Source organism: Panthera pardus, unplaced genomic scaffold (genome assembly GCF_024362965.1).
Source record: "Panthera pardus isolate Hobbes unplaced genomic scaffold, ASM2436296v1 HiC_scaffold_6, whole genome shotgun sequence".
NCBI classification, from domain to species: domain Eukaryota; kingdom Metazoa; phylum Chordata; class Mammalia; order Carnivora; family Felidae; genus Panthera; species Panthera pardus.
This window is the reverse complement of record NW_026526991.1, coordinates 114,625,535-114,646,884: the sequence shown is the minus strand read 5'-3', so window position 1 is coordinate 114,646,884 and position 21,350 is coordinate 114,625,535.

Below are 21,350 nucleotides of genomic sequence, written 5' to 3'. Positions count from 1 at the left end.
ATAAATTCCTAGCAGTGCTATTGCTGGGTCATAGGGTAGGTCTATTTTTAATTTTCTGAGGAACCTCCACACTGCTTTCCAGAGCGGCTGCACCAATTTGCATTCCCACCAACAGTGCAAGAGGGTTCCTGTTTCTCCACATCCTCTCCAGCATCTATAGTCTCCTGATTTCTTCATTTTGGCCACTCTGACTGGCGTGAGGTGGTATCTGAGTGTGGTTTTGATTTGTATTTCCCTGATAAGGAGCGACGTTGAACATCTTTTCATGTGCCTGTTGGCCATCCGGATGTCTTCTTTAGAGAAGTGTCTATTCATGTTTTCTGCCCATTTCTTCACTGGGTTATTTGTTTTTCGGGTGTGGAGTTTGATGAGCTCTTTATAGATTTTGGATACTAGCCCTTTGTCCGATGTGTCATTTGCAAATATCTTTTCCCATTCCGTTGGTTGCCTTTTAGTTTTGTTGGTTGTTTCCTTTGCTGTGCAGAAGCTTTTTATCTTCATAAGGTCCCAGTAATTCACTTTTGCTTTTAATTCCCTTGCCTTTGGGGATGTGCCGAGTAAGAGATTGCTACGGCTGAGGTCAGAGAGGTCTTTTCCTGCTTTCTCCTCTAAGGTTTTGATGGTTTCCTGTCTCACATTCAGGTCCTTTATCCATTTTGAGTTTATTTTTGTGAATGGTGTGAGAAAGTGGTCTAGTTTCAACCTTCTGCATGTTGCTGTCCAGTTCTCCCAGAACCATTTGTTAAAGAGACTGTCTTTTTTCCATTGGATGTTCTTTCCTGCTTTGTCAAAGATGAGTTGGCCATACGTTTGTGGGTCTAGTTCTGGGGTTTCTATTCTATTCCATTGGTCTATGTGTCTGTTTTTATGCCAATACCATGCTGTCTTGATGATGACAGCTTTGTAGTAGAGGCTAAAGTCTGGGATTGTGATGCCTCCTGCTTTGGTCTTCTTCTTCAAAATTACTTTGGCTATTCGGGGCCTTTTGTGGTTCCATATGAATTTTAGGATTGCTTGTTCTAGTTTCGAGAAGAATGCTGGTGCAATTTTGATTGGGATTGCATTGAATGTGTAGATAACTTTGGGTAGTATTGACATTTTGACAATATTTATTCTTCCAATCCATGAGCAGGGAATGTCTTTCCATTTCTTTATATCTTCTTCAATTACCTGCATAAGCTTTCTATAGTTTTCAGCATACAGATCTTTTACATCTTTGATTAGATTTATTCCTAGGTATTTTATGCTTCTTGGTGCAATTGTGAATGGGATCAGTTTCTTCATTTGTCTTTCTGTTGCTTCATTGTTAGTGTATAAGAATGCAACTGATTTCTGCACATTGATTTTGTATCCTGCAACTTTGCTGAATTCATGTATCAGTTCTAGCAGACTTTTGGTGGAGTCTATCGGATTTTCCATGTATAATATCATGTCATCTGCAAAAAGCGAAACCTTGACTTCATCTTTGCCAATTTTGATGCCTTTGATTTCCTTTTGTTGTCTGATTGCTGATGCTAGAACTTCCAGCACTATATTAAACAACAGCGGTGACAGTGGGCATCCCTGTCGTGTTCCTGATCTCAGGGAAAAAGCTCTCAGTTTTTCCCCGTTGAGGATGATGTTAGCTGTGGGCTTTTCATAAATGGCCTTTATGATCTTTAAGTATGTTCCTTCTATCCCGACCTTCTCAAGGGTTTTTATTAAGAAAGGGTGCTGGATTTTGTCAAAGGCCTTTGCTGCATCGATTGACAGGATCATATGGTTCTTCTCTTTTTTTTTGTTAATGTGATGTATCACGTTGATTGATTTGCGAATGTTGAACCAGCCCTGCATCCCAGGAATGAATCCACTTGATCATGGTAAATAATTCTTTTTATATGCTGTTGAATTCGATTTGCTAGTATCTTATTAAGAATTTTTGCATCCATATTCATCAGGGATATTGGCCTGTAGTTCTCTTTTTTTACTGGGTCTCTGTCTGGTTTAGGAATCAAAGTAATACTGGCTTCATAGAATGAGTCTGGAAGTTTTCCTTCCCTTTCTATTTCTTGGAATAGCTTGAGAAGGATAGGTATTATCTCTGCTTTAAATGTCTGGTAGAACTCCCCTGGGAAGCCATCTGGTCCTGGACTCTCATTTGTTGGGAGATTTTTGATAACCGATTCAATTTCTTCGCTGGTTATGGGTCTGTTCAAGCTTTCTATTTCCTCCTGATTGAGTTTTGGAAGAGTGTGGGTGTTTAGAAATTTGTCCATTTCTTCCAGGTTGTCCAATTTGCTGGCATATAATTTTTCATAGTATTCCCTGATAATTGTTTGTATCTCTGAGGGATTGGTTGTAATCATTCCATTTTCATTCATGATTTTATCTATTTGGGTCATCTCCCTTTTCTTTTTGAGAAGCCTGGCTAGACGTTTGTCAATTTTGTTTATTTTTTCAAAAAACCAACTCTTGGTTTCGTTGATCTGCTCTACAGTTTTTTTAGATTCTATATTGTTTATTTCTGCTCTGATCTTTATGATTTCTCTTCTTCTGCTGGGTTTAGGCTGCCTTTGCTGTTCTGCTTCTATTTCCTTTAGGTGTGCTGTTAGATTTTGTATTTGGGATTTTTCTTGTTTCTTGAGATAGGCCTGGATTGCAATGTATTTTCCTCTCAGGACTGCCTTCGCTGCATCCCAAAGCGTTTGGATTGTTGTATTTTCATTTTCGTTTCTTTCCATATATATTTTAATTTCTTCTCTAATTGCCTGGTTGACCCACTCATTCGTTAGTAGGGTGTTCTTTAACCTCCATGCTTTTGGAGGTTTTCCAGACTTTTTCCTGTGGTTGATTTCAAGCTTCATAGCATTGTGGTCTGAAAGTATGCATGGTATAATTTCAATTCTTGTAAACTTATGAAGGGCTGTTTTGTGACCCAGTATATGATCTATCTTGGAGAATGTTCCATGTGCACTCGAGAAGAAAGTATATTCTGTTGCTTTGGGATGCAGAGTTCTAAATATATCTGTCAAGTCCATCTGATCCAATGTATCATTCAGGGCCCTTGTTTCTTTATTGACTGTGTGTCTAGATGATCTATCCATTTCTGTAAGTGGGGTGTTAAAGTCCCCTGCAATGACCACATTCTTATCAATAAGGTTGCTTATGTTTGTGAGTAATTGTTTTATATATCTGGGGGCTCGGGTATTTGGCGCATAGACATTTATAATAGTTAGCTCTTCCTGGTGGATAGACCCTGTGATTATTATATAATGCCCTTCTTCATCTCTTGTTACAGCCTTTAATTTAAAGTCTAGTTTGTCTGATATAAGTATGGCTACTCCAGCTTTCTTTTGGCTTCCAGGAGCATGATAGATAGTTCTCCATCCCCTCACTCTCAATCTAAAGGTGTCCTCAGATCTAAAATGAGTCTCTTGTAGACAGCAAATAGATGGGTCTTGTTTTTTTATCCATTCTGATACCCTATGTCTTTTAGTTGGCGCATTTAATCCATTTACATTCAGTGTTATTATAGAAAGATACGGGTTTAGAGTCATTGTGATGTCTGTATGTTTTATGCTTGTAGTGATGTCTCTGGTACTTTGTCTCACAGGATCCCCCTTAGGATCTCTTGTAGGGCTGGTTTCGTGGTGACAAATTCCTTCAGTTTTTGTTTGTTTGGGAAGACCTTTATCTCTCCTTCTATTCTAAATGACAGACTTGCTGGATAAAGGATTCTCGGCTGCATATTTTTTCTGTTTAGCACACTGTAGATATCGTGCCAAGCCTTTCTGGCCTGCCAAGTTTCAAAGGAGAGATCAGTCACGAGTCTTATAGGTCTCCCTTTATATGTGAGGGCACGTTTATCCCTTGCTGCTTTCAGAATTTTCTCTTTATCCTTGTATTTTGCCAGTTTCACTATGATATGTCGTGCAGAAGATCGATTCAAGTTACGTCTGAAGGGAGTTCTCTGTGCCTCTTGGATTTCAATGCCTTTTTCCTTCCCCAGTTCAGGGAAGTTCTCAGCTATAATTTGTTCAAGTACCCCTTCAGCACCTTTCCCTCTCTCTTCCTCCTCTGGGATACCAATTATGCGTATATTATTTTTTTTTAGTGTATCACTTAGTTCTCTAATTTTCCCCTCATACTCCTGGATTTTTTTTATCTCTCTTTCTTTCAGCTTCCTCTTTCTCCATAACTTTATCTTCTAGTTCACCTATTCTCTCCTCTGCCTCTTCAAGCCGAGCTATCGTGGTTTCCATTTTGTTTTGCATTTCGTTTAAAGCGTTTTTCAGCTCCTCGTGACTGTTCCTTAGTCCCTCGATCTTTGTGGCAAGAGATTCTCTGCTGTCCTGTATACTGTTTTCAAGCCCAGCGATTAATTTTATGACTATTATTCTAAATTCACTTTCTGTTATATTATTTAAATCCTTTTTGATCAGTTCATTAGCTGTTGTTATTTCCTGGAGATTCTTCTGAGGGGAATTCTTCCGTTTGGTCATTTTGGAGAGTCCCTGGCGTGGTGAGGACCTGCAGGGCACTTCCCCTGTGCTGTGGTGTATAACTGGAGTTAGTGGGCGGGGCCGCAGTCCGACCCGATGTCTGCCCCCAGCCCACTGCTGGGGCCACAGTCAGACTGGTGTGTGCCTTCTCTTCCCCTCTCCTAGGGGCGGGATTCACTGTGGGGTGGCGTGGCCCGTCTGGGCTACTTGCACACTGCCAGGCTTGTGTTGCTGGGGATCTGGCGTATTAGCTGGGGTGGGTAGGCAAGGTGCACGGGGGCTGGAGGGGCAGGCTTAGCTCGCTTCTCCTTAGGTGATCCACTTCAGGAGGAGCCCTGTGGCAGCGGGAGGGAGTCAGATCCGCTGCCGGAGGTTTGGCTCCGCAGAAGCACAGAGTTGGGTGTTTGCGCGGAGCGAGCAAGTTCCCTGGCAGGAACTGGTTCCCTTTGGGATTTTGGCTGGGGGATGGGCGGGGGAGATGGCGCTGGCGCCTTTGTTCCCCGCCAAGCTGAGCTCTGCCGTCCGGGGGCTCAGCAGCTCTCCCTCCCTTTGTCCTCCAGCCTTCCCGCTTTCCGAGCAGAGCTGTTAACTTATGACCTCCCAGACGCTAAGTCGCGCTTGCTGTCGGAACACAGTCCGTCCGGCCCCTCCGCTTTTGCCAGCCAGACTCGGGGGCTCTGCTTGGCCGGGGAGCCGCCCCTCCGCCCCGGCTCCCTCCCGCCAGTCCGTGGAGCGGGCACCGCCTCGCCGCCCTTCCTACCCTCTTCCGTGGGCCTCTAGTCTGCGCTTGACTCCGGAGACTCCCTTCTGCTAATCCTCTGGTGGTTTTCTGGGTTCTTTAGGCAGGTGTAGGTGGAATCTAAGTGATCGGCAGTACGCGCTGTGAGCCCCGCGTCCTCCTAAGCCGCCATCTTCCGGAACCTCTCCCCTTTCTTCCTTTTCTTTCTTTCTTTCTTTCTTTCTTTCTTTCTTTCTTTCTTTCAGTTTATTTATTTTGAGACAGAGACAGTGCAAGTGGGGGAGGGGCTGAGAGAAGGGAGAGAGAGAGAATCCCCAGTGGGCTCCACACTGCCCATGCAGAGCCCCATATGGAGCTCACACCCATCAAACCATGAGATCATGACCAGAGCTGAAACCAAGAGTCAGTCTCTTAACCGACTGAGCCACCCAGGCGCCCCCCCATTACTTTAAATCGCCTACTTTGTGGGTACTTTGCTATGGTTGCTCTGGGACACTAATACACTTCCATAACTGCCTGTAGGGACAAGAGTTGTTCTGTAAATAGGTGAAGTGGCCAAGTGTAATATAATAGAGAGTAAAGGCAATAGTAGCAAACTAGAGAACAGTGCTAATCTTTATATTAAAATATATTTTTTTCAAATGTTAACTTATTTATTTTGAGAGAGAGAGAATGAGATGGAGAGGAGAAGAGAGAGGAGGAGAGAGAAAAAACAGACTCCACACTCAGTGCGGAGCCTGACGAGGGGCTCAATCTCATGACCTTGAGATCACGACCTGAGCTGAAATCAAGAGTCGGGCGCTTAACCGACTGAGCAACCCAGGTGCCTTAATATATGTTTCAAATATGGCCTGCAGCAAACAGAAAGAATCTGTGGAATAAATTAGACACGTAAGCTCTCAGGAGCATGTGCCCTGCTATGTAACGGGAAGAATCCAAAGGGTTTTAAGCTATGGGCTGATCTGAGTTATGCATTGCAGAAAAATTGCCCTGATGGAAATGGGGAGGGTTTGTTAAAAAAGTGAAGGAAGGAGAATTTTGTAAGAGCCAGGTGAGAGATGATATAGATGTGGACCAAGACAAGAATAGTGAATATGGGGGGGGGGGGGAGGGGCTGTGGGATCAATTGCAATTGGTTTTTAAAGTAAGGAAGTGGGGGATTTGGGTTGGGGCGAGTGACAAATGATGACAGTGTGAGTGAATTAGCCATGGCTATAGCCATGGCTATGCTGTATAACAAATCACCCCAAAATTCAATGCCTGAAAACAACAATTTCTTCTCTTGGATCCAAAGGTTGGCTGTGGCTTGGCTAAACTCGGCTGGGCAGCTGGAAAAGCTCTCCTTTTCATGGAATGTCTGTGGTCTGGATGTGCTGCTTTGTGTGTGTCTCATTCTCTTCAAGCTAGCCAGACAGATGGCATGTGGCAGAGGTGAGAGACAGCAAGAAGAAACTCAAAGCCTCTTACGGGTAGGCTTAGGGAGGGCACGTTATCTGCTCTACCCATTTCCATCGGTCAAAGACACATAGGTCCAAAGTCAATGGCAGGGAAGTGCGCCCCTCCCCCAGTTAGGCTATGACAATGGTATGGATGTGGGAGGGGTGAAGAATTAGGGCCAGTAACTCAATTTGTAATATTCTTTCATCTGGCCAGAATTATTCATATCCCTTTCCCATGTAAATTCACTCACTAACATCCCAGTACCCCTCAAATCTCATCAAGTCATGGCATCAGGCTCAAAGTCCAAGATTTGTGATCTATATCAAGCTCAGATGTGGCTCTTCTTAGTTTCTTAATTCTTATTAACTAATAAACAAGTTATCTGCCCCATACATGCCCAACATACAATGGTGAAAACAGGAACATGGGGACCCAGCAAACCCTCCCATTAGAAAAAGGAAAGAAAAGAAGACACATAGCACTGGCCTACAATAGTTTTGAAATCTCATCTGGCAAATGTCAGGTCCTCCCCTAGGTAGGGAATGTGCCTTAAATAGACCAGGGTCCTTTTCTCTTCGTGGATTTTGTTTTCCCATTTTAGGATTTTTGGGGGCCATTTCCAAAGAGGAGTTTAGAAATGTGCCCATTTTATTGGCTAAGTTGCTTTCCAAGACTGTTACCTCTCTTGTAGGAGGTTAGGGGTCCAGAAGTCTCTACAAATTTTGATAAGTTTTGGTTTCTTTTCATACAGTCTGGCAGTTGTTTCTGGTAGATCTTTATTCACTGGCAGCTAAAAGTACTCATTTCATTCTTTAAACATTCTACAAAACTATCTTGCCCAAGTTCTTAAGTTAATTAAGTACCTGTTTATCTTCCAAGTTATCATAGGTAATAATTTTAGCAAATGATTTACCACCGCGTACAATAGATCACCATTATTTCAGCTTCTTCTAAGAATTTCTTCAATTCTGCCTGCCACCTAGTCCTAAAGCCAATAGTACATATAATGAGTTCTTATGAGAGCACTTCTTTCCCAGAACCAACTTTTACATTGGTTAGCTTTTGCTACAAAAACATCACCCTAAACTCAGTGGCTTAAAAAGACAATCATTTATCCCCATAGATATGAAATTTGACCAGCATATGGCTGATCAAGCCGCACTGGACTGCCCAGTGAGATCATGACTAAGATGTGGATTCAGAATGAGTACTGTTCACCATGATTTGTGAAGAGGGGGGAGAGCAGACTCGGGAGAAAGAAGAAGAACATCAATGGTGATGCCTGTGAGACACTCAGGAGGAAAAGACACGGGACAAGGAAAAGTCTCGGGGAATAGTCTTGGCTAGTGGGAGAGACAAAGAAAGTTACAGGGTCATCAGGTTGTGCCTAAGAACACGGGAACGGATGAATACCTAAGGTGATCACATAAAGTGACAAAAGGCTCTATTACGAAACTTTAGGGTGCACTGACATTTACGCAGTATGGAAAAGAGGAGAAGCTCACAAAGGAAACTTTGATGGAATAGTGATGCAGGAGAGAATAGTCTCGCCAAAGGAGAAGAGTTTCGTTATTGTGGCAGTGACTTACACAGCTAAAAATTGCAGAGTGGCCAAGTCATAGAAGAACAGAGAGGATCCTTTTGGATTTGGCAACTAGGAGATCACTGATAGAGAAACCAAATAGCTTATCTTCAAACTAGGACACACCTGAGAGTGCACAGAGGTGCTGTTAATAATTACAGCAGAACAACACGTGTCCTTGGGCAAACAAGGGCATATGGTCACACTAGTCTCTGGGGACCTCTGCCAGACTGTTGGCTTAAGTGGAGTGTGAGCTCGATTGGCCGTGAACAGAAGAGCGATATGGGGGCAAGGAAAAGCTGAGGCAGCAAGAGTAGATTTCTTTCTAGGAGCTTGCTTGGGTAAGGAGGCGGACAAGAGGGGACAATGACAAAACTGCGGGCTCTGTGCAGGTGTTTGAATATTCTTCTAGCAGAGGTGTCCTCAAACGGCTGGCTAGGAGGGTTGAGAAAGTAGAACCAGCTCAATGAGACCAGCCCCACATTTTTTTTGTTTTCCTTTTAAGCAATACGGGGGAAGATCTGTTGCTATCAGAGTAAGTAAGAAGATACCGGACAGTGAAAAAGAATAATCACCTGGGCTTGGGTTGGGATATTTTTCCAGCAAGAACAAAACCATCTTCATATACGTAGCCTTGAAATAGTCTATGGTCAGAAGACCTCAGTGTTATAGCAGTATGCACTGTGGAAAACCCAAGGTAAGTAAGTTTATTATGAAACAAGTCAGTCCCGAATTGTGCAGAGAATAGGAAAACAATTCCGAGTATGATGGATAGCAGGAAGCAGCATAGTACTTCTTCGTTCTCTGCCCCTTCTAGCTTTCCCTCCAAGTCACTCCCCCTACCACCTCCAACACGCCCAATCTGCTGTTAAAAAATTATTCTAAAACCAGACTGATGGCACGGGTCCCAGTTTAACAAATGCTCTTTGTTAGCCGCATCAGTTGGCCCGGGAGCTCATGTGAGCAGGCATCAGGAATAATTTCGTGATAATCTAGGTTGAGTTTTCTCTTTCCCACCAGTGCCAGAGAGCGAGAGCGCCAGTTCCATTGACTTCAGGAGCCAGCGTGGGGCACAGGAGTGGGCTTTATCTGTGTAGTCATGTTTCTTTGACTGGGCTCTGTTGGGAGGAAAACAAAATCCCCGGGTCTCAGGCAACGCAGTGAATGATTCTGAGAGCCTTCCTCGATCTCAAACCCTATCAGCACATTTGCACACATTTGGGTTCTTTTTTTAGAATGCTTGCAGGTCGCTAGCAACTAACAGAATAACATTACATTTTGGCTAAGCAGAATGTGAGAAGCCCAGTTACATTCGGAAAAGAATCTTTTCTCTTGGGACATAAAAGACAACTGACTTCGTAATTGGCCATGGGAAACCATTTCATCTATAACAGAGTCCCAAATACGGGGGCTCACTTACTTGAAACGTTTCTTAATTCCGTTGAAATTTCAGGACTGTTTAAAAAAAAACTGGAAAGAGAGCTTTACAGGCAAATATGTGAGACGCAAATTGCTTCCTCCTATTATGGCAGATTGTGGACCATTGTTCCTATTCTTTTTGAGTGAGGAGGGGAACATGATCATCAGCTCTGGGTTCTCTGCATCAGCTTGGATTCACAGAATAGCACAAAGGCTAAGTTAGAGCTGCCTTCAAAGTCCCCGATCCACCTTCTGTTAGCTGTGTTACTTCGGGTAAGTTAATTAGGCTGTCTGTGTTTTATGTTTCCTCCTGAAGCAGGCTCCAGGCTCTGAGCTGTCAGCACAGAGCCCGAAGTGGGGCTCGAACTCACGGACCACGAGATCATGATCTGAGCCAAAGTCGGCCGCTTAACCGAGTGAGCCGCCCAGGCACCCCATGGTACAGGATACTTTATATCATAATACAAAAAGCCTGATAAATGTTAACTATATTATTGTTTCTCTTGTCATGGGCCCTCACTGAGAAAGTCCAGAAAATAACTTTCAGAACACTCTAGAAAATCCTAGTATTTAGGGTAAACTATTGCCACCTCCAAACCTCAGATCTGAACAATGGGGCATGTAAATGTTCAAGTTCAGGGAGCCCCAAGCGTGAGGGATATAGGAAGCCTAACTCATAACAGGACTTTGGCCTCAGCCCCAGCTCAGGCCTGCCCTTAAGCAAGATTGGGATCTGGGTCCTGCCTGCTCCTTCGGTTGGAACTCTTCAAATTATTGGCCTGCTTCTCCCTCCATAACCCTTGAACCATTTGCTTTCTTGAGTCTTGGCTGCACAAGATCTGTAATCACTGAGCCCTGGCCTTTCGGCCTAGTCTCCAAGTTCGGGCCTGCAGATCGTCTCATAACGATACTTACGCTTGACCTGCCATGCATGCCGCATGGGAGACCCTCTTCCACTAGGTGGGGAACTGTCTCAGTTCTGTGTAAGAACAGCACACTCTGTCACTAAGATAAGGGATCAAGTGACATACGGTGACGGAATAATGAACGTCATCCTCTGTAAACCAATCTCGCCAGTAGTAGGGTTTTTGGGGCTTGTTTGGCACAGTGTTTCTATGTCAGGCTTAAAACACGGTAGACGCAGCATGAAAACAGAAAAGTCGGTCTGCACATAACTGTTATGATTTAGGATTTGTTGTAGAACTGTTTGGCGTAAAGGACAATCCTAGAGGCTTTCTTTTTTGCTCTTGAGTTATCATTGAAGAGGAGATCGTGTGAAGGCCCGGTCTTGAGTTGTAGTCGAAGAGGAGATTGTGCAAAAACACTTTCTTCGTATGTTCAATAGAACAAACACGTTACACTTTACTGGAACTAAGCAGTATTGATGACACCATTCTACCATCTAGGAGCATGTTTCATAGTGCTTCAAAAGTCACTTGTTCCAAAAAGTTTAGTTATTTTGAGAGAGAGAGTGTGCGCACATGTGTGAGTGGGGGAGGGACAGGGGGAGAGGGAGAGAGAGAATCCTAAGCAGGCTCTGTGCTGTCAGTAAGGAGCCAGACATGGGGCTTGATCCCGTGAACCGTGAGATCATGACCTGAGCCAAAATCAATACTCCGACGCTTAACTGACTGAACCCCCCAGCTGCCCCAAAAGTCTCTTTTAGAGTGTGCATTACCAGTTTTATAAGATATCCTGCAAGTTTTAAAACGTGTTTATACCTCTTTATCCAGAAATTCCAATCCTGGGGGATTATCCTACAGGAAATATTTGAATCCCTATCTGTTAAGAACTTCTCTGGGCATTTAAGGTATCAAAGAAAAATGACATTTATCACTGTTCTCTCTGAGCTGACATTCTAGTAGGTGGACACAGACAAGAAAACAATGCACGTAATGAATAAATAAATTACAGAGTATGTCTGAGGGATTAGTGCTATGAGGGAAAAAAAGAGTACAGTAGGTTGGGAGGATCAGGAATATGGAGGTGGCAAAGAACAGTTACAAGATAACTGGGGATCTTATACTGTAGCATCGTTTTTTTTTAAATTTTTTTTTAACGTTTATTTATTTTTGAGACAGACAGAGAGAGATAGAGCATGAATGGGGGAGGGTCAGAGAGAGGGAGACACAGAATCCGAAACAGGCTCCAGGCTCTGAGCTGTCAGCACAGAGCCCGACGTGGGGCTCAAACTCACGGACCACGAGATCATGACCTGAGCCGAAGTCGGCCGCTTAACCGACTGAGCCACCCAGGTGCCCCTGTAGCATCGTTTTTAATGGCTGCATAGTATTCCATTATTTGGAAACACCACAATTTGTTGACCAATTTGGTTTATCCCCAATTCATTGTTATAAATAAAGGTCTGACTTGACTCAGGTGATGATCTCGTGGTCCATGGGCTCGAGCTTGGCGTTGGGCTCTGTGCTGACAGCTCAGAGTCCGGAGCCGGCTTCGGATTCTGTGTCTCCCTCTCTCTGCCCCTCCCCTACTTGCACCGTGTGTATGTCTCTCTCTCTCTCAAAAATAAATGAACATGAAAAAATTAAAAAATTAAAAAAATAAAACTCCAACAAACATCTTTATGTGTATGTATCTAAACACCTGTCTGACGGTTTTCTTAAAATTAATTTCTAGAAATTAAATTATGAAGTCAAACGCCATAAGCAGATTTCAGGCTTATAGAAGGTCTGAGCCAATGTACTCTTCTTCTGGCACTAACACTTTTTACTCTTGCCCAGTTTCATCACCGAAAAATAATATCAACTACATTTGCACCATACATTCTAAGATGGCAAAAGAGAAACAAAAAAGAATGTATGTGATGTAACACTTATTACATCATACACACATTCGACCAGATGTCAATACATGAGCATTTGACAGATTACTTTTCTTTCATATGATGCTATGTGTGTGTTTTGCTTCTTGCTTCACACTTTTCTCTATTTGCTAGGTTTTCTGCAGTCAATGTGAATTTCTTTTGCCTAATAGCTTTTGTTGTCGCTACTGATAAAGACAGGGGTGCCTGGATGGCTCCGTTGGTTAAGCTTCTGAATCTTGGTATCGGCCGAGGTCGTGAACTCGAGGTCGTGAGATTGAATCCCTGCTTGAGATTCTCTCTCTTTCCATCTCTCTCTCTGCCCCACCTTCTCCTTCTCTCTCTCTCTCAAAACTAAATAAATAAAAATTAAAAAGAAAACTAAATGTAAATCCATTTTAAGTAGATAAATAACATAGGGAAGCTTTGTCGTGGTTTATTTCCGTTTCCCAGATCAGCAAGTACTATTTCCTCATTTCTTGTCCAGCTTCTAAAATAGTTAAGGTCTCTTAAAACACAAACCAACAATGCCTTCTGTCCTTCTGGCCAGACTGCTTTGCTGTTTGTTTCCATCAGAATAAGGCCCAGGCCTCTTTTGCTCTGTGACTTGCTCCTTAAGGTTTAGACATCAGTTTTCCTAAAAGACCGGGCTTAATTCAATTTAAGATGTGCCGCTTGAGAGGGGGGATTTTACGGGGTCGTCCTACTCCTGAGTCTGCCCAAAGAAGTAGCTCATCCTTTTACCCAAAAACATTCTCTCAGAGAATCAATCCTGTCCCAAATGACCAAGTCAAGTGTCTATTTATTCATGCAACAAATATTTCCTGATGGACTGTTCTAAGTGCTGGGGACACAAAAGTGAATAAAACAGACAAAAACAAAAAAACAAAAAACCCTGCCCTTATAGAGCATCTATCCTAGTGGGAGAGACCCAGCAAAAAACAAGGTTAGTAAGTATATCATTGGCAGATCAGACAATGATATGTGCTAAGGGGGAAGGATGAGGCAGGAAACGGGGATCGGGAATACAGGAGATTGAAGAGATGCTGGAATTCGACATGGCGGGGGGGGGGGGGGGGGGGGGGGGGCGGTTCCCGGAGAGGCAGCCTCACTGAGAAGCTGCGATGTTTTCAGTTTCCTGCTGTGACCTTGAGACATCTGGACATCGGGAGAATGACTGGGTTGCTGGAGTCCAGCTAATATAACCAGAGAAGTCCACTTGGGATCCGGCCCTCTTCTGTTAGGACACGTTGGTGGGTAATTAACCAACAAGGAAAAGGTAGCTGCAGGTACGGCTGAGAAGCTGGAGAGGAGAACCCACGAGATAATCAAAGAATGTCCCTGAAGCAGGGAGAGAGGTCAGGGACATCTCTGGTTTTAAGTTGATTTGCCTCCCTTGGGTTCCCCCTCCTTTGCCTGCGCTTTGTAGTTCTTTGGCTTTGCTCCAGCCGCATTCAAGACACCCTCCAAAACAAATAACCAAGACTCCTACATGTTTAGAAAACGCACAAGGTAAGAATGTTTTACTGAAAGGCAAATTCTGTGCCCTTGTAGCCCCCACTTATTGGCAAGTACGATGTTTTCCTTTAAACACTGAAAACAAACAATGCTTTAAAGTGGCAGCACGTTTTATGTGTAGAGAATACATGTTAATGTAAAAGAACCCTTAACTTTACGAGCGCGTCTTTCCTATGGGTCATTTACAAATCCTAAGCTCCACGCAAGCCCCGTCTTTAGCGAATGTGTTCATTCCTTCCCATTCCCACTTAAATATATGGTTGGTGCGGTGCTCCCAGCTTGTTATCCGGGTGCTTCTAAAGCAAGTATGTCCGTTACTTGTGAAATAATTGTATCTGTGACACCAACGACGAAGGTTCATGATGTAATGCAGGGAAAGGACGAAGATGATTTAATAATAAATATGAAATGCATGTTTTTTGGATCATACAAAGGTATTTTTTACCCAAAAGTCCAAAAGCTTTTAAACTTTGAATTGTGGTCAAGTTTCTAGTTACTAACGTAAGGGCAACAAGGTGTGAAGTGCCCAAACTGGCAAATAATCCCCAACTCATGTTTACTGGCTCTTGGATAGATTTTGTATGAATGTCATTATGTCTGATGTTCAGCTTTAATAAGCCCAATAAAATAGAGCCAAATTATGACTTAGGATGTTGGCAGGGTCGACAGTCTGTTTCTCCATTTTGATTCTATCTCAATCTCTACTTGTAAAGAATGTTCTATTACGAAGACTTTGTGTTTTCATACATTTTGTTACCGTTTTATTTATTTTTGAGAGAGCGCACGTTGGTGGGGGAAGGACAGAAAGAGGGAGACAGAGGACGCAAAGTGGGCTCCATGCTGACGAGCCAGCCCAATGTAGGGCTAGAACTCCCAAACCGTGAGATCATGACCTGAGCCAAATTTGGATGCTTAACCAACTGAGCCACCCAGGTGCCCCAAGACTTTGTAGCTACTTCAACTAGATTTCCCTCGAGCTTTCCCTAGAGAGTAAAAGTGCCCCAAGTATTGGAAGTACTCCATAAATGTTGAATGGCTTGGGTGGATTGAAACCTAATGAGTTGAATTACGGTAAAGGGAGTATTGAGATAAAGGGGGGAACTAACTAGAAGCAGTACTAACTCTTGATGGAAAGACGTGTGTGTATCACCCTTTTCAGGAAGACAAGCAATCGGGTTCTCCGGCACCACCCCGACATTATCACCCGTTTAACGGAGGCTGTTATGTAACACCCACTGTACAAGGAGACAGAGAAGAGAGGCTCAGGGAAGAACTCTGGGCTGTTTATACTCTAAACTGGAATATTTAAAGCGAATGTCTACCGTTATTAGAGCTTGGGTTGCCAACCTGGTCGTTTAAACCGTTGTGATCCTTTCCTTGTTGGCCAGTGTAGATGGCCTTGTGGAGCACTTGGGGCCCCTGTTGGTGCTTGTGGATGGATCCCGGCCATAGTTTCACTGACAGAACAAAAAGGCAACCTGATTCAGGTCAAATACAGAGTGGTGTGGGCTCAGCCAGCAGCCAGCAGCCAGAATTATTCAAGGTCCGGTACATGGAGTGACCTACTACAAACTTACTGAAAAAGTTTTTGCTTTTGAACTCCTTGCTCTTGGCTGTTCCAACCGGCACAGGAAACCCCAGACCCCTTTAGAAACGGCTTTTGAAGGACTCCAAGCTATCCTGACGTTCCCGTGTCCGTAACAAAGCTTGTTCCTCTCTGCGTTCACCCATGTTGGCGGCTGTAATAGGCACCAAGATATCGAGAGATTTCTTGGCTCTCTGAACCTCTTTTCTTTCCCTTGAGGGCACCCGTCTTAGATCACACCTTCTGTCAAGGTGCACGTGACAGGGCAAATCTTTTGCTTCCAGCCCAAGCTTGGTAGCTTAAGTGAATACATTTAGTTTTATGTAGATTCTGGTCTCCTGACCAGAAATCACTAGGAAGGAACAGGTTTGTCTAACATAGCTTGTAAGTGCCGGGTCCCTGCTGGCCATTCTGCTGGGGTAGTGGGGTAGCGGGTTGACAATTGGACCTTATTCAAGTTTCACTGGGAGAAGAGGAATACAGGCTCAGAAAGTAAAGCTTAAAAGCACACCATTTCTGATTGTCCCGGAGAGACAAGAGAACAGTCTTGTCTATATTTTCCTTCTCCATTTTAAACTTCTTTAATAGGCAAGTGATTATAGATGTATATGTGTATTTATGTGCATGTGTCTATATGTGTGTCTGTATCTATATTTATGTAAAGAAAATCTCATATGAGTTCGAAGCTGAAGACTACTTGGCTGTTCCCAGCTAATTGTTGTTTTTATATTTGGCCGATGTGCCAAGAAAACATTTCCCCACTCCACCTGTCCAGATCCTATACAGCCTTTAACTTATGGTAAACAAGATTCTCCATGAAATTTTATTGTTCCCCATAGAAAAAAAGTGTATGTCTTCGCGTGTGTGTGTGTGTGTGTACATTGTATATGTGTATAAATTTGAACTTGCACAGAACCTTATGGGCACCTATCACTTTCTCTCTGATGTAGTAGTTCCGTGTGCATCGCTCCTTGGTGATTCCAAGTTTTGAATGTTATGCATCTGCATACCCTACGGTACCTGTGTCTGCCTTATGCGGAATAAGTATACAGTGCATAAGAGATGACTTCATTGAGTATGAAGGTGTAGGTAGCAGCTGCAGTAAGGGAGCTGTTCAAACTCTGGACTGTCTGTCGTGTGACCAGCTTGAGCTGTGTTCTTCCTGATTCAGCTATCCCGAATGAGTGGTTGCCCAACTGTGACAGCACATCAGTGTGACTTAAAAAAAAAAAAAAAAAAAAACAACAACAGGGGCGCCTGGGTGACTCAGTCGGTTAAGCGTCCGACTTTGGCTCAGGTCATGATCTCACAGTTCGTAGGGTCGAGCCCCGCGTCGGGCTCTGTGCTGACGGCTCGGAGCCTGGAACCTGCTTCGGATTCCGTGTCTCCCTCTCTCTCTGCCCCTCCCCAGTTCACCCTCTGTCTGTCTGTGTCTCTCAAAAATAAACATTAAACAACAACAACAACAGCAACAAAACTGTCCAATGGCTACCCCTGACCTGGGCGTTTTGTCGCAAACAAGCAAACTGCCAAGTGAATAAACAAGTGGTTCTAACATGCAGCCTGAGGCATGAAACTCGGTGTTACAGAGTTGGTCTCCAGAAGTACTTCCGAGACATCCATATGCATGGGAATCACCTGGGATTAAGGTGGAGACTCTGGCACAGCAGTTCTGAGATGGGCCGGAAGTCCGTGTTGCGACAAACTCCCAGGCGATGCTGGTTCTTCTGGTCTGTAGACCAGATGGCCTGTCCCCAGAAAACTCTGCTTTAGTAGTTTGAGGACAGAGCGGGTGAATTTACGTTTTTAACAAGCCACTCGAGGTCATTCTCGTTATTGGACACGTTTTGGAAATGCTGGATTTTAGCGATGTTTTGCGACATTAGGTGTTCCCTAAAAAATCATCGGTTTGCTCTGCTAAGGTAGTGCCTCCCCCTTCTTAGGGCTCATTCCAGCTCTCAGGGACGGAGCCAGGACAACTACCATGTAGAGGTCATTTACAGGTGCGCCCGAGGTTGAGGATCCCAGGAAGTGACAATAGGGCTTCCTGTACCGCAGGGACAGAAATGTCCTGGGGTGACGCATAGGGTTAATGGGGCCTGCAGAGAGAAAGGTTCATGGACACCTGGGGAACGATTGGCCTTGCCATGGCAAATTGTCACATTCTGTTTCAATACCTGTTCTTCATCATATATATTTCATGGGCAACCATTCCACAGAAGCTTTAATAGAAGAACTTTGTTGTACATTGGTCAGTTCATTTGTCTGTTTATTTTCCAGTTCTCTCCCCTCTTGGTTATATAAATAAAACCTACAATGACTGAAAAGGGTTGGTCTGTCTCAGTGCCTTCTGCTATGAAAAGGGACTCGTTGTCCTTTGATCAGTTATAATATTGAAATTTCCCAAAGTGATAAAAATACAATTTTTCACCAGGGGAGAGATTATTGACATTAGTTGGGATTCTCCAAGGTATGACCAAGAACACTGGAAGTCCAGTTGTTGAATCTTATTTATTTGTATTGTGTTTATAATCCGATAGCCCAAAGTCGGTTCTGGTTCAGACAAACTTCCGAACAATGACAGGTAGTCAACAACAGAGTGGCCATGGCCTTTCGAAAAGGGAGGTTTTCGAGGGGAGGGTAGGTGATGGTTATTGAGGAGGGCACTTTTTGGGATGAGCACTGGGTGTTGTATGGAAACCAATTTGACAATACATTTCATATATTGAAGAAAAAAAGGAGGTTTTCTCACATAGGTGACGCTTAATTGGAAGCTAGCTCACCATCCTTCTGAGACGCAGATAGAGTGTAACTGTGGTCTCTAAACCTGGACATTCATGAAAACTGAGTGGAGTATTAGGAAAACACATTCTTTTAACATACAGAGCTACTGACTCAGTTTTTCCAAATGAAGTCAATAAATCGAAATTTTTCCACGTGATATCAAACCCACCTGTGGTCTGCACTCCAGCCAACATTAGCGACCAGACCGTGCAACATCCTTCTGACTCTAGGATTCTAGGAAATCCTGAATGCTTTTGTAGAGATGTGATATGTGCTTTATCAGCTAGAGAGTGTAATGTAAACATAAAGCATTGTTAGTAATCCCCCAAAACCCTCATGTTTTTACCATGTGCTCATGTGGGGCTGAACTTATAACCAAGGAGGTGAAATCAAGATGGAGTCTAAAGAAAGGCACTTCTGTGAGTGGCAAACCTGGGTTTAGGTTGCTGTGGTCATAGGGACAGGAAATCCAAAGCAAAGCTTGAAGGATTCGGTAGGTATGAGGGGTTACAGGAAGTTGGTAAGTCAGAATTGGGGCAAAGACAAAGGACATGAATGAGGAAAAGAAGGTGGGCAGAAGCCAGGCAGGTGGGACACACATCTCAGACAACAGAATGAGCTGGGAGACCCAAACCTGATAAACAGGAACCAGGAGACCCATAGGAGACCCTCCTCACCCACCCTCCCCTCGAAAACCTCCCTTTTCGAAAGGCCATGGCCACTCTGTTGTTGACTACCTGTCATTGTTCGGAAGTTTGTCTGAACCAGAACCGACTTTGGGCTATCGGATTATAAACACAATACAAATAAATAAGATTCAACAACTGGACTTCCAGTGTTCTTGGTCATACCTTGGAGAATCCCAACTAATGTCAATAATCTCTCCCCTGGTGAAAAAGAAGCTTGAGGTGCAGGACGAACAAACGCGAGAACTTCTCAAGATACCAGAACGAGGCCCTTTGATTACCGAGGCAATACTTCCCCAGGGTACTTTCTCCTCCTTAAATGCGGTTGGCTGAGGTCAGGGTAGAGTCTGCTGGAGAGGGCACCCCAGCCAGAGGAAAAGTAGCCACAGGCAGGTTAATTCTGAAGCAGGCAGATCGTGCTCACCAGAAGAGTCAACAAGTCTGCCATCCCTTTAGGTCTGTAGGGTGTAAAACCCACACCCTGAAAGATTTGTGACGAATGTGAGCTCCTCGGCAAAGTGTGCCCCGGGCTGGAGTTGCTACCCTTGGGCGAGCAAGCTACGGGACGCCCTTGAGCCAACTGCACGCCCTTGAGCCAACTGCTTCATCTGTTCAGGTTCAATTTCCTCTTCTCTAAGGTGACCTCTAGGGTCTCTAAAATGCTAGGCATGTCAGCAGCGTCCCTGCAGATGGCGTTTCACACCCAGATGCTGGCTCTGCCAGTGTTGTCTCCTCACTCCAGTCAGGGGTAGTGTGCCTGGCATCCAGCCAACCTGAGCAAAGGGAGCGAGGCCGGCACCTCCCTGGAAGTCAAGCAGCCAGGTCGCAGGGGTGTGGACTACTGACTTCTCACAGTGACATATTTTTCACCGGCATATATTGTACAAATAGCACATCAACCGTGCCGTTATCATAGCAACAGCGCGGACTCTTCTTTCTTGATAAATAGGCTACGCGGAAAGAGCGCATGCCCTAATTTTAGCTTTGCCAGTGTATACCCTTCAGCTTCCTGGGCCTCCATTTCTTATGAGGTTGAACTTTATCGAGTTGCCAACGTTTGTCTCTTGATATACAGAAACCACGCTTTCACACGGTTCAATTCAGTATGAAGAAAGATGAGTAGCCTTGATCAGCAGAACCATAGAGAAGCTTCATTTCTGTTTGGATTTTTTTTTTAAACATTTATTTATTTTTGAGACAGAGAGAGACAGAGCATGAACGGGGGAGGGTCAGAGAGAGAGGGAGACACAGAATCGGAAGCAGGCTCCAGGCTCTGAGCCATCAGCCCAGAGCCCAACGCGGGGCTCGAACTCAGGGACCGTGAGATCGTGACCTGAGCCGAAGTCAGCCGCTCAACCGACTGAGCCACCCAGGCGCCCTCTGTTTGGATTTTTAATACATATTGAATATCTCCCTGGGTCAGGCCCCATATGAGGTTCTGTGCGCACAATGGGGAACAAAATAGTCTCAGTAACGAACCTCACAGAGCTTACCATCTCCTGGAGTGCAGCTCCAATGATGATTTAAATGCTCCTAAAATAACATAGAAGTTGCCACATTCACGGATGAGGGAGAAACTTGCCATCTGGGGAAGAATTATTAAACTTTGTCCAGTCTCTACTGAAAAGATTAATTAAAGCCTTTGTCTGAATATACAGTTCAGGGAAGAATTCCAGAATGAACAAGCGACACCCTCAATGAACTTATTCAAAGGCTGAGATAATGGGACATCTTTATAATTCAGCTATCTGAGGGAATGAAGGGTGTGGTTATTGTATTTTACTCACCTTATGACATGGTCAATCAGGCAAATATGAGCCAAATATTACATTGTAAAACATGTGGCATGTACAACGGGAAGCGTTTTAAGGTTTGTTGAAATTCATATTGCTTTTAAAGCATAACAAATATAAGCAAAAAAAAAAAATGTAGCTTTCATATCGACAGACCCAACGTAACGCCAGGAAAAAAAACTGCAGGAATATTGGCTTTGGTAAAAACGTAATGAAATGAGCTTACCTAGTCATTTGTCAATAGCATCTTTTGAAAACTGTTGATTAATGACATAGAAATAATGAGTTTTATTGAGGCATGGTCTTTATACTTCAGGACTTTCAGAGTGATTTGTAATGATATGGAGAGTGGATGGGTTTTAGATTTTGTAGGTTGCATCTCATGAAATGGAAGGTTTTCAACTACTTTTAACCTGTAAAAATCAGTCCGGTCAAATGGATCCTCCTAATACCTCATATGAAAGTTCACTGGTTGTTTGTAGAGAGGAGATAGTATAAATTC